Source organism: Brassica napus, unplaced genomic scaffold (genome assembly GCF_020379485.1).
Source record: "Brassica napus cultivar Da-Ae unplaced genomic scaffold, Da-Ae ScsIHWf_1817;HRSCAF=2453, whole genome shotgun sequence".
NCBI lineage: Eukaryota > Viridiplantae > Streptophyta > Magnoliopsida > Brassicales > Brassicaceae > Brassica > Brassica napus.
In genome coordinates, this window is record NW_026015233.1 from 627,989 (window position 1) to 637,773 (window position 9,785).

Sequence of the window (9,785 nt, forward strand, 5' to 3'; positions counted from 1 at the left end):
TTTCGCTGCCAATCCAAGTGTAAGACCGTGGGGCGCCATATGATTTTCTTGCCGTTTTGTTTCGAGCGAAAAAGTGCATCGAGGTTAACGGCGTTAAGAAAGCATCAAAAACACCTTGAGAATCCGCTTTCGATCTTTTTTACGTGCCATAACTTTCCGCAGCCGTTTGAGGGTCAAAACGGCTGAATTTGAGCCCGAAAATTGCGCCCCTATTCATCGCCCATTATGGTTTCTGGGGCTTTCCGAAATGGTGCTATGGGCGACGTAGTTCCTCATGGTTCAAAAGTTATGAGGTTTTCAAATTTAGCCTCGTTTAGGCTAAAAAAAAAAAAAAAAAAAAAGGGGTGCACACGAGGACTTCCCGAGGTCACCCATCCTAGTACTACTCTCGCCCAAGCACGCTTAGCTGCGGAGTTCTGATGGGATCCGGTGCATTAGTGCTGGTATGATCGCACCCGTCAGTACATCACTCTCGTTTCTATATATCCTTTTTGCTGCCAATCCAAGTGTAAGACCGTGGGGCGCACATGATTTTCTTGCCGTTTTGTTTCGAGCGAAAAAGTGCATCGAGGTTAACGGTGTTAAGAAAGCATCAAAAACACCTTGAGAATCCGCTTTCGATCTTTTTTACGTGCCATAACTTTTCGCAGCCCGTTTGAGGGTCAAAACGGCTGAATTTGAGCCCGAAAATTGCGCCCCCTATTCACCGCCCATTATGGTTTCTGGGGCTTTCCGAAATGGTGCTATGGGCGACGTAGTTCCTCACGGTTCAAAAGTTATGAGGTTTCCAAGTTTAAACTCGTTTTAGGGTAAAAAAAATTAAAAAATAAAAAGGGGTGCAACACGAGGACTTCCCGGAGGTCACCCATCCTAGTACTACTCTCGCCCAAGCACGCTTCACTGCGGAGTTCTGATGGGATCCAGTGCATTAGTGCTGGTATGATCGCACCCGTCAGTACATCACTCTCGTTTCTATATATCCTTTCGCGGCCAATCCAAGTGTAAGACCGTGGGGCGCACATGATTTTCTTGCCGTTTTGTTTCGAGCGAAAAAGTGCATTGAGGTTAACGGCGTTAAGAAAGCATCAAAAACACCTTGAGAATCCGCTTTCGATCTTTTTTAGGGTAAAAAAAAAATTAAAAAATAAAAGGGTGCAACACGAGGACTTCCCGGGAGGTCACCCATCCTAGTACTACTCTCGCCCAAGCACGCTTAGCTGCGGAGTTCTGATGGGATCCGGTGCATTAGTGCTGGTATGATCGCACCCGTCAGTACATCACTCTCGTTCTATATATCCTTTTCGCGGCCAATCCAAGTGTAAGGCCGTGGGGCGCACATGATTTTCTTGCCGTTTTGTTTCGAGCGAAAAAGTGCATCGAGGTTAACGGCGTTAAGAAAGCATCAAAAACACATTGAGAATCCCTTTCGATCTTTTTTACGTGCCATAACTTTCCGCAGCCCGTTTGAGGGTCAAAACGGCTGAATTTGAGCCCGAAAAATTACGCCCCCTATTCCCGCCCATTATGGTTTCTGGGGCTTTCCGAAATGGTGCTATGGGCGATGTAGTTCCTCATGGTTCAAAGTTATGAGATTTTCAATTTAGACTCGTTTTAGGCTAAAAAAAAATTAAAAAATTAAAAGGGGTGCAACACGAGGACTTCCCGGGAGGTCACCCATCCTAGTACTACTCTCGCCCAAGCACGCTTAGCTGCGGAGTTCTGATGGGATCCGGTGCATTAGTGCTGGTATGATCGCACCCGTCAGTACATCACTCTCGTTTCTATATATCCTTTTCGCTGCCAATCCAAGTGTAAGACCGTGGGGCGCATATTATTTTCTTGCCGTTTTGTTTCGAGCGAAAAAGTGCATTGAGGTTAACGGCGTTAAGAAAGCATCAAAAACACCTTGAGAATCCGCTTTCGATCTTTTTAGGGTAAAAAAAAATTAAAAAATAAAAAGGGGTGCAACACGAGGACTTCCCGGGAGGTCACCCATCCTAGTACTACTCTCGCCCAAGCACGCTTAGCTGCGGAGTTCTGATGGGATCCGGTGCATTAGTGCTGGTATGATCGCACCCGTCAGTACATCACTCTCGTTTCTATATATCCTTTTCGCTGCCAATCCAAGTGTAAGACCGTGGGGCGCACATGATTTTCTTGCCGTTTTGTTTCGAGCGAAAAAGTGCATCGAGGTTAACGGCGTTAAGAAAGCATCAAAAACACCTTGAGAATCCGCTTTCGATCTTTTTTACGTGCCATAACTTTCCGCAGCCCGTTTGAGGGTCAAAACAGCTGAATTTGAGCCCGGAAAATTGCGCCCCCTATTCATCGCCCATTATGGTTTCTGGGGCTTTCCGAAATGGTGCTATGGGCGAGACGTAGTTCCTCATGGTTCAAAAGTTATGAGGTTTTCAAATTTAGCCTCGTTTTAGGCTAAAAAAAATTAAAAAATTAAAAGGGGTGCAACACGAGGACTTCCCGGGAGGTCACCCATCCTAGTACTACTCTCGCCCAAGCACGCTTAGCTGCGGAGTTCTGATGGGATCCGGTGCATTAGTGCTGGTATGATCGCACCCGTCAGTACATCACTCTCGTTTCTATATATCCTTTTCGCTGCCAATCCAAGTGTAAGACCGTGGGGCGCATATGATTTTCTTGCCGTTTTGTTTCGAGCGAAAAAGTGCATCGAGGTTAACGGCGTTAAGAAAGCATCAAAAACACCTTGAGAATCCGCTTTCGATCTTTTTTACGTGCCATAACTTTCCGCAGCCCGTTTGAGGGTCAAAACGGCTGAATTTGAGCCCGAAAATTGTGCCCCCTATTCATCGCCCATTATGGTTTCTGGGGCTTTCCGAAATGGTGCTATGGGCGACGTAGTTCCTCATGGTTCAAAAGTTATGAGGTTTTCAAATTTAGCCTCGTTTTAGGCTAAAAAAAATAAAAAATAAAAGGGGTGCAACACGAGGACTTCCCAGGAGGTCACCCATCCTAGTACTACTCTCGCCCAAGCACGCTTAGCTGCGGAGTTCTGATGGGATCCGGTGCATTAGTGCTGGTATGATCGCACCCGTCAGTACATCACTCTCGTTTCTATATATCCTTTTTGCGGCCAATCCAAGTGTAAGACCGTGGGGCGCACATGATTTTCTTGCCGTTTTGTTTCGAGCGAAAAAGTGCATCGAGGTTAACGGTGTTAAGAAAGCATCAAAAACACCTTGAGAATCCGCTTTCGATCTTTTTTACGTGCCATAACTTTTCGCAGCCCGTTTGAGGGTCAAAACGGCTGAATTTGAGCCCGAAAAATTGCGCCCCCTATTCACCGCCCATTATGGTTTCTGGGGCTTTCCGAATTGGTGCTATGGGCGACGTAGTTCCTCACGGTTCAAAAGTTATGAGGTTTCCAAGTTTAAACTCGTTTTAGGGTAAAAAAAAATTAAAAAATAAAAAGGGGAGGACTTCCCGGGAGGTCACCCATCCTAGTACTACTCTCGCCCAAGCACGCTTCACTGCGGAGTTCTGATGGGATCCAGTGCATTAGTGCTGGTATGATCGCACCCGTCAGTACATCACTCTCGTTTCTATATATCCTTTTCGCGGCCAATCCAAGTGTAAGACCGTGGGGCGTACATGATTTTCTTGCCGTTTTGTTTCGAGCGAAAAAGTGCATTGAGGTTAACGGCGTTAAGAAAGCATCAAAAACACCTTGAGAATCCGCTTTCGATCTTTTTTAGGGTAAAAAAAAAATTAAAAAATAAAAAGGGGTGCAACACGAGGACTTCCCGGGAGGTCACCCATCCTAGTACTACTCTCGCCCAAGCACGCTTAGCTGCGGAGTTCTGATGGGATCCGGTGCATTAGTGCTGGTATGATCGCACCCGTCAGTACATCACTCTCGTTTCTATATATCCTTTTCGCTGCTAATCCAAGTGTAAGACCGTGGGGCGCACATGATTTTCTTGCCGTTTTGTTTCGAGCGAAAAAGTGCATCGAGGTTAACGGCGTTAAGAAAGCATCAAAAACACCTTGAGAATCCGCTTTCGATCTTTTTTACGTGCCATAACTTTCCGCAGCCCGTTTGAGGGTCAAAACGGCTGAATTTGAGCCCGGAAAATTGCGCCCCCTATTCATCGCCCATTATGGTTTCTGGGGCTTTCCGAAATGGTGCTATGGGCGAGACGTAGTTCCTCATGGTTCAAAAGTTATGAGGTTTTCAAAATTAGACTCGTTTTAGGCTAAAAAAAATTAAAAAATAAAAAGGGGTGCAACACGAGGACTTCCCGGGGGGTCACCCATCCTAGTACTACTCTCGCCCAAGCACGCTTAACTGCGGAGTTCTGATGGGATCCAGTGCATTAGTGCTGGTATGATCGCACCCGTCAGTACATCACTCTCGTTTCTATATATCCTTTTCGCGGCCAATCCAAGTGTAAGACCGTGGGGCGCACATGATTTTCTTGCCGTTTTGTTTCGAGCGAAAAAGTGCATTGAGGTTAACGGCGTTAAGAAAGCATCAAAAACACCTTGAGAATCCGCTTTCGATCTTTTTTTAGGGTAAAAAAAAATTAAAAAATAAAAAGGGTTGCAACACGAGGACTTCCCGGGAGGTCACCCATCCTAGTACTACTCTCGCCCAAGCACGCTTAGCTGCGGAGTTCTGATGGGATCCGGTGCATTAGTGCTGGTATGATCGCACCCGTCAGTACATCACTCTCGTTTCTATATATCCTTTTCCCGGCCAATCCAAGTGTAAGGCCGTGGGGCCCACATGATTTTCTTGCCGTTTTGTTTCGAGCGAAAAAGTGCATCGAGGTTAACGGCGTTAAGAAAGCATCAAAAACACATTGAGAATCCCCTTTCGATCTTTTTTACGTGCCATAACTTTCCGCAGCCCGTTTGAGGGTCAAAACGGCTGAATTTGAGCCCGAAAAATTACGCCCCCTATTCACTGCCCATTATGGTTTCTGGGGCTTTCCGAAATGGTGCTATGGGCGATGTAGTTCCTCATGGTTCAAAAGTTATGAGATTTTCAAATTTAGACTCGTTTTAGGCTAAAAAAAAATTAAAAAATTAAAAGGGGTGCAACACGAGGACTTCCCGGGAGGTCACCCATCCTAGTACTACTCTCGCCCAAGCACGCTTAGCTGCGGAGTTCTGATGGGATCCGGTGCATTAGTGCTGGTATGATCGCACCCGTCAGTACATCACTCTCGTTTCTATATATCCTTTTCGCTGCCAATCCAAGTGTAAGACCGTGGGGCGCATATGATTTTCTTGCCGTTTTGTTTCGAGCGAAAAAGTGCATTGAGGTTAACGGCGTTAAGAGAGCATCAAAAACACCTTGAGAATCCGCTTTCGATCTTTTTAGGGTAAAAAAAATTAAAAAATAAAAAGGGGTGCAACACGAGGACTTCCCGGGAGGTCACCCATCCTAGTACTACTCTCGCCCAAGCACGCTTAGCTGCGGAGTTCTGATGGGATCCGGTGCATTAGTGCTGGTATGATCGCACCCGTCAGTACATCACTCTCGTTTCTATATATCCTTTTCGCTGCCAATCCAAGTGTAAGACCGTGGGGCGCACATGATTTTCTTGCCGTTTTGTTTCGAGCGAAAAAGTGCATCGAGGTTAACGGCGTTAAGAAAGCATCAAAAACACCTTGAGAATCCGCTTTCGATCTTTTTTACGTGCCATAACTTTCCGCAGCCCGTTTGAGGGTCAAAACGGCTGAATTTGAGCCCGGAAAATTGCGCCCCCTATTCATCGCCCATTATGGTTTCTGGGGCTTTCCGAAATGGTGCTATGGGCGAGACGTAGTTCCTCATGGTTCAAAAGTTATGAGGTTTTCAAAATTAGACTCGTTTTAGGCTAAAAAAAATTAAAAAATAAAAAGGGGTGCAACACGAGGACTTCCCGGGAGGTCACCCATCCTAGTACTACTCTCGCCCAAGCACGCTTAACTGCGGAGTTCTGATGGGATCCAGTGCATTAGTGCTGGTATGATCGCACCCGTCAGTACATCACTCTCGTTTCTATATATCCTTTTCGCGGCCAATCCAAGTGTAAGACCGTGGGGCGCACATGATTTTCTTGCCGTTTTGTTTCGAGCGAAAAAGTGCATTGAGGTTAACGGCGTTAAGAAAGCATCAAAAACACCTTGAGAATCCGCTTTCGATCTTTTTTAGGGTAAAAAAAAATTAAAAAATAAAAAGGGTTGCAACACGAGGACTTCCCGGGAGGTCACCCATCCTAGTACTACTCTCGCCCAAGCACGCTTAGCTGCGGAGTTCTGATGGGATCCGGTGCATTAGTGCTGGTATGATCGCACCCGTCAGTACATCACTCTCGTTTCTATATATCCTTTTCCCGGCCAATCCAAGTGTAAGGCCGTGGGGCCCACATGATTTTCTTGCCGTTTTGTTTCGAGCGAAAAAGTGCATCGAGGTTAACGGCGTTAAGAAAGCATCAAAAACACATTGAGAATCCCCTTTCGATCTTTTTTACGTGCCATAACTTTCCGCAGCCCGTTTGAGGGTCAAAACGGCTAAATTTGAGCCCGAAAAATTGCCCCCTATTCACTGCCCATTATGGTTTCTGGGGCTTTCCGAAATGGTGCTATGGGCGATGTAGTTCCTCATGGTTCAAAAGTTATGAGGTTTTCAAATTTAGACTCGTTTTAGGCTAAAAAAAATTAAAAAATAAAAAGGGGTGCAACACGAGGACTTCCCGGGAGGTCACCCATCCTAGTACTACTCTCGCCCAAGCACGCTTAGCTGCGGAGTTCTGATGGGATCCGGTGCATTAGTGCTGGTATGATCGCACCCGTCAGTACATCACTCTCGTTTCTATATATCCTTTTCGCTGCCAATCCAAGTGTAAGACCGTGGGGCGCACATGATTTTCTTGCCGTTTTGTTTCGAGCGAAAAAGTGCATCGAGGTTAACGGCGTTAAGAAAGCATCAAAAACACCTTGAGAATCCGCTTTCGATCTTTTTTACGTGCCATAACTTTCCGCAGCCCGTTTGAGGGTCAAAACGGCTGAATTTGAGCCCGGAAAATTGCGCCCCCTATTCATCGCCCATTATGGTTTCTGGGGCTTTCCGAAATGGTGCTATGGGCGAGACGTAGTTCCTCATGGTTCAAAAGTTATGAGGTTTTCAAAATTAGACTCGTTTTAGGCTAAAAAAAATTAAAAAATAAAAAGGGGTGCAACACGAGGACTTCCCGGGGGGTCACCCATCCTAGTACTACTCTCGCCCAAGCACGCTTAACTGCGGAGTTCTGATGGGATCCAGTGCATTAGTGCTGGTATGATCGCACCCGTCAGTACATCACTCTCGTTTCTATATATCCTTTTCGCGGCCAATCCAAGTGTAAGACCGTGGGGCGCACATGATTTTCTTGCCGTTTTGTTTCGAGCGAAAAAGTGCATTGAGGTTAACGGCGTTAAGGAAGCATCAAAAACACCTTGAGAATCCGCTTTCGATCTTTTTTAGGGTAAAAAAAAATTAAAAAATAAAAAGGGTTGCAACACGAGGACTTCCCGGGAGGTCACCCATCCTAGTACTACTCTCGCCCAAGCACGCTTAGCTGCGGAGTTCTGATGGGATCCGGTGCATTAGTGCTGGTATGATCGCACCCGTCAGTACATCACTCTCGTTTCTATATATCCTTTTCCCGGCCAATCCAAGTGTAAGGCCGTGGGGCCCACATGATTTTCTTGCCGTTTTGTTTCGAGCGAAAAAGTGCATCGAGGTTAACGGCGTTAAGAAAGCATCAAAAACACATTGAGAATCCCCTTTCGATCTTTTTTACGTGCCATAACTTTCCGCAGCCCGTTTGAGGGTCAAAACGGCTGAATTTGAGCCCGAAAAATTACGCCCCCTATTCACTGCCCATTATGGTTTCTGGGGCTTTCCGAAATGGTGCTATGGGCGATGTAGTTCCTCATGGTTCAAAAGTTATGAGATTTTCAAATTTAGACTCGTTTTAGGCTAAAAAAAAATTAAAAAATTAAAAGGGGTGCAACACGAGGACTTCCCGGGAGGTCACCCATCCTAGTACTACTCTCGCCCAAGCACGCTTAGCTGCGGAGTTCTGATGGGATCCGGTGCATTAGTGCTGGTATGATCGCACCCGTCAGTACATCACTCTCGTTTCTATATATCCTTTTCGCTGCCAATCCAAGTGTAAGACCGTGGGGCGCATATGATTTTCTTGCCGTTTTGTTTCGAGCGAAAAAGTGCATTGAGGTTAACGGCGTTAAGAAAGCATCAAAAACACCTTGAGAATCCGCTTTCGATCTTTTTAGGGTAAAAAAAAATTAAAAAATAAAAAGGGGTGCAACACGAGGACTTCCCGGGAGGTCACCCATCCTAGTACTACTCTCGCCCAAGCACGCTTAGCTGCGGAGTTCTGATGGGATCCGGTGCATTAGTGCTGGTATGATCGCACCCGTCAGTACATCACTCTCGTTTCTATATATCCTTTTCGCTGCCAATCCAAGTGTAAGACCGTGGGGTGCACATGATTTTCTTGCCGTTTTGTTTCGAGCGAAAAAGTGCATCGAGGTTAACGGCGTTAAGAAAGCATCAAAAACACCTTGAGAATCCGCTTTCGATCTTTTTTACGTGCCATAACTTTCCGCAGCCCGTTTGAGGGTCAAAACGGCTGAATTTGAGCCCGGAAAATTGCGCCCCCTATTCATCGCCCATTATGGTTTCTGGGGCTTTCCGAAATGGTGCTATGGGCGAGACGTAGTTCCTCATGGTTCAAAAGTTATGAGGTTTTCAAAATTAGACTCGTTTTAGGCTAAAAAAAATTAAAAAATAAAAAGGGGTGCAACACGAGGACTTCCCGGGAGGTCACCCATCCTAGTACTACTCTCGCCCAAGCACGCTTAACTGCGGAGTTCTGATGGGATCCAGTGCATTAGTGCTGGTATGATCGCACCCGTCAGTACATCACTCTCGTTTCTATATATCCTTTTCGCGGCCAATCCAAGTGTAAGACCGTGGGGCGCACATGATTTTCTTGCCGTTTTGTTTCGAGCGAAAAAGTGCATTGAGGTTAACGGCGTTAAGAAAGCATCAAAAACACCTTGAGAATCCGCTTTCGATCTTTTTTAGGGTAAAAAAAAATTAAAAAATAAAAAGGGTTGCAACACGAGGACTTCCCGGGAGGTCACCCATCCTAGTACTACTCTCGCCCAAGCACGCTTAGCTGCGGAGTTCTGATGGGATCCGGTGCATTAGTGCTGGTATGATCGCACCCGTCAGTACATCACTCTCGTTTCTATATATCCTTTTCCCGGCCAATCCAAGTGTAAGGCCGTGGGGCCCACATGATTTTCTTGCCGTTTTGTTTCGAGCGAAAAAGTGCATCGAGGTTAACGGCGTTAAGAAAGCATCAAAAACACATTGAGAATCCCCTTTCGATCTTTTTTACGTGCCATAACTTTCCGCAGCCCGTTTGAGGGTCAAAACAGCTAAATTTGAGCCCGAAAAATTACGCCCCCTATTCACTGCCCATTATGGTTTCTGGGGCTTTCCGAAATGGTGCTATGGGCGATGTAGTTCCTCATGGTTCAAAAGTTATGAGGTTTTCAAATTTAGACTCGTTTTAGGCTAAAAAAAATTAAAAAATTAAAAGGGGTGCAACACGAGGACTTCCCGGGAGGTCACCCATCCTAGTACTACTCTCGCCCAAGCACGCTTAGCTGCGGAGTTCTGATGGGATCCGGTGCATTAGTGCTGGTATGATCGCACCCGTCAGTACATCACTCTCGTT

At 46.1% G+C, this 9,785-nt stretch overlaps 22 non-coding genes and 1 pseudogene across 22 annotated transcripts; all 23 read right to left on the reverse strand.

Annotated features, from left to right (window-relative positions):
• Positions 1-341: 341 nt before the first annotated feature.
• LOC125599172 lies at positions 342-457 on the reverse strand. The gene has a single exon (XR_007333002.1). It is a non-coding gene; the product is annotated as a 5S ribosomal RNA (ribosomal RNA).
• A 376-nt stretch (positions 458-833) lies between these two features.
• LOC125599165 lies at positions 834-951 on the reverse strand. Its single transcript, XR_007332995.1, has one exon. It is a non-coding gene; the product is annotated as a 5S ribosomal RNA (ribosomal RNA).
• Positions 952-1,149: 198 nt separating this feature from the next.
• LOC125599072 lies at positions 1,150-1,268 on the reverse strand. The gene has a single exon (XR_007332906.1). It is a non-coding gene; the product is annotated as a 5S ribosomal RNA (ribosomal RNA).
• Positions 1,269-1,641: 373 nt separating this feature from the next.
• On the reverse strand, positions 1,642-1,760 carry LOC125599035. The gene has a single exon (XR_007332869.1). It is a non-coding gene; the product is annotated as a 5S ribosomal RNA (ribosomal RNA).
• Positions 1,761-1,959: 199 nt separating this feature from the next.
• Positions 1,960-2,078, reverse strand: LOC125599036. Its single transcript, XR_007332870.1, has one exon. It is a non-coding gene; the product is annotated as a 5S ribosomal RNA (ribosomal RNA).
• A 379-nt stretch (positions 2,079-2,457) lies between these two features.
• LOC125599037 lies at positions 2,458-2,576 on the reverse strand. Its single transcript, XR_007332871.1, has one exon. It is a non-coding gene; the product is annotated as a 5S ribosomal RNA (ribosomal RNA).
• A 374-nt stretch (positions 2,577-2,950) lies between these two features.
• Positions 2,951-3,069, reverse strand: LOC125599109. The gene has a single exon (XR_007332942.1). It is a non-coding gene; the product is annotated as a 5S ribosomal RNA (ribosomal RNA).
• A 368-nt stretch (positions 3,070-3,437) lies between these two features.
• Positions 3,438-3,557, reverse strand: LOC125599182 (annotated as a pseudogene).
• Positions 3,558-3,758: 201 nt separating this feature from the next.
• On the reverse strand, positions 3,759-3,877 carry LOC125599038. Its single transcript, XR_007332872.1, has one exon. It is a non-coding gene; the product is annotated as a 5S ribosomal RNA (ribosomal RNA).
• A 379-nt stretch (positions 3,878-4,256) lies between these two features.
• On the reverse strand, positions 4,257-4,375 carry LOC125599089. Its single transcript, XR_007332922.1, has one exon. It is a non-coding gene; the product is annotated as a 5S ribosomal RNA (ribosomal RNA).
• A 201-nt stretch (positions 4,376-4,576) lies between these two features.
• On the reverse strand, positions 4,577-4,695 carry LOC125599094. The gene has a single exon (XR_007332927.1). It is a non-coding gene; the product is annotated as a 5S ribosomal RNA (ribosomal RNA).
• A 378-nt stretch (positions 4,696-5,073) lies between these two features.
• On the reverse strand, positions 5,074-5,192 carry LOC125599039. The gene has a single exon (XR_007332873.1). It is a non-coding gene; the product is annotated as a 5S ribosomal RNA (ribosomal RNA).
• Positions 5,193-5,390: 198 nt separating this feature from the next.
• On the reverse strand, positions 5,391-5,509 carry LOC125599040. The gene has a single exon (XR_007332874.1). It is a non-coding gene; the product is annotated as a 5S ribosomal RNA (ribosomal RNA).
• Positions 5,510-5,888: 379 nt separating this feature from the next.
• LOC125599076 lies at positions 5,889-6,007 on the reverse strand. The gene has a single exon (XR_007332910.1). It is a non-coding gene; the product is annotated as a 5S ribosomal RNA (ribosomal RNA).
• Positions 6,008-6,207: 200 nt separating this feature from the next.
• LOC125599095 lies at positions 6,208-6,326 on the reverse strand. The gene has a single exon (XR_007332928.1). It is a non-coding gene; the product is annotated as a 5S ribosomal RNA (ribosomal RNA).
• Positions 6,327-6,701: 375 nt separating this feature from the next.
• On the reverse strand, positions 6,702-6,820 carry LOC125599042. Its single transcript, XR_007332876.1, has one exon. It is a non-coding gene; the product is annotated as a 5S ribosomal RNA (ribosomal RNA).
• A 379-nt stretch (positions 6,821-7,199) lies between these two features.
• Positions 7,200-7,318, reverse strand: LOC125599090. Its single transcript, XR_007332923.1, has one exon. It is a non-coding gene; the product is annotated as a 5S ribosomal RNA (ribosomal RNA).
• Positions 7,319-7,518: 200 nt separating this feature from the next.
• Positions 7,519-7,637, reverse strand: LOC125599096. Its single transcript, XR_007332929.1, has one exon. It is a non-coding gene; the product is annotated as a 5S ribosomal RNA (ribosomal RNA).
• Positions 7,638-8,015: 378 nt separating this feature from the next.
• LOC125599043 lies at positions 8,016-8,134 on the reverse strand. Its single transcript, XR_007332877.1, has one exon. It is a non-coding gene; the product is annotated as a 5S ribosomal RNA (ribosomal RNA).
• Positions 8,135-8,333: 199 nt separating this feature from the next.
• On the reverse strand, positions 8,334-8,452 carry LOC125599044. Its single transcript, XR_007332878.1, has one exon. It is a non-coding gene; the product is annotated as a 5S ribosomal RNA (ribosomal RNA).
• Positions 8,453-8,831: 379 nt separating this feature from the next.
• LOC125599077 lies at positions 8,832-8,950 on the reverse strand. Its single transcript, XR_007332911.1, has one exon. It is a non-coding gene; the product is annotated as a 5S ribosomal RNA (ribosomal RNA).
• Positions 8,951-9,150: 200 nt separating this feature from the next.
• On the reverse strand, positions 9,151-9,269 carry LOC125599098. Its single transcript, XR_007332931.1, has one exon. It is a non-coding gene; the product is annotated as a 5S ribosomal RNA (ribosomal RNA).
• Positions 9,270-9,646: 377 nt separating this feature from the next.
• Positions 9,647-9,765, reverse strand: LOC125599045. Its single transcript, XR_007332879.1, has one exon. It is a non-coding gene; the product is annotated as a 5S ribosomal RNA (ribosomal RNA).
• Positions 9,766-9,785: the final 20 nt, after the last annotated feature.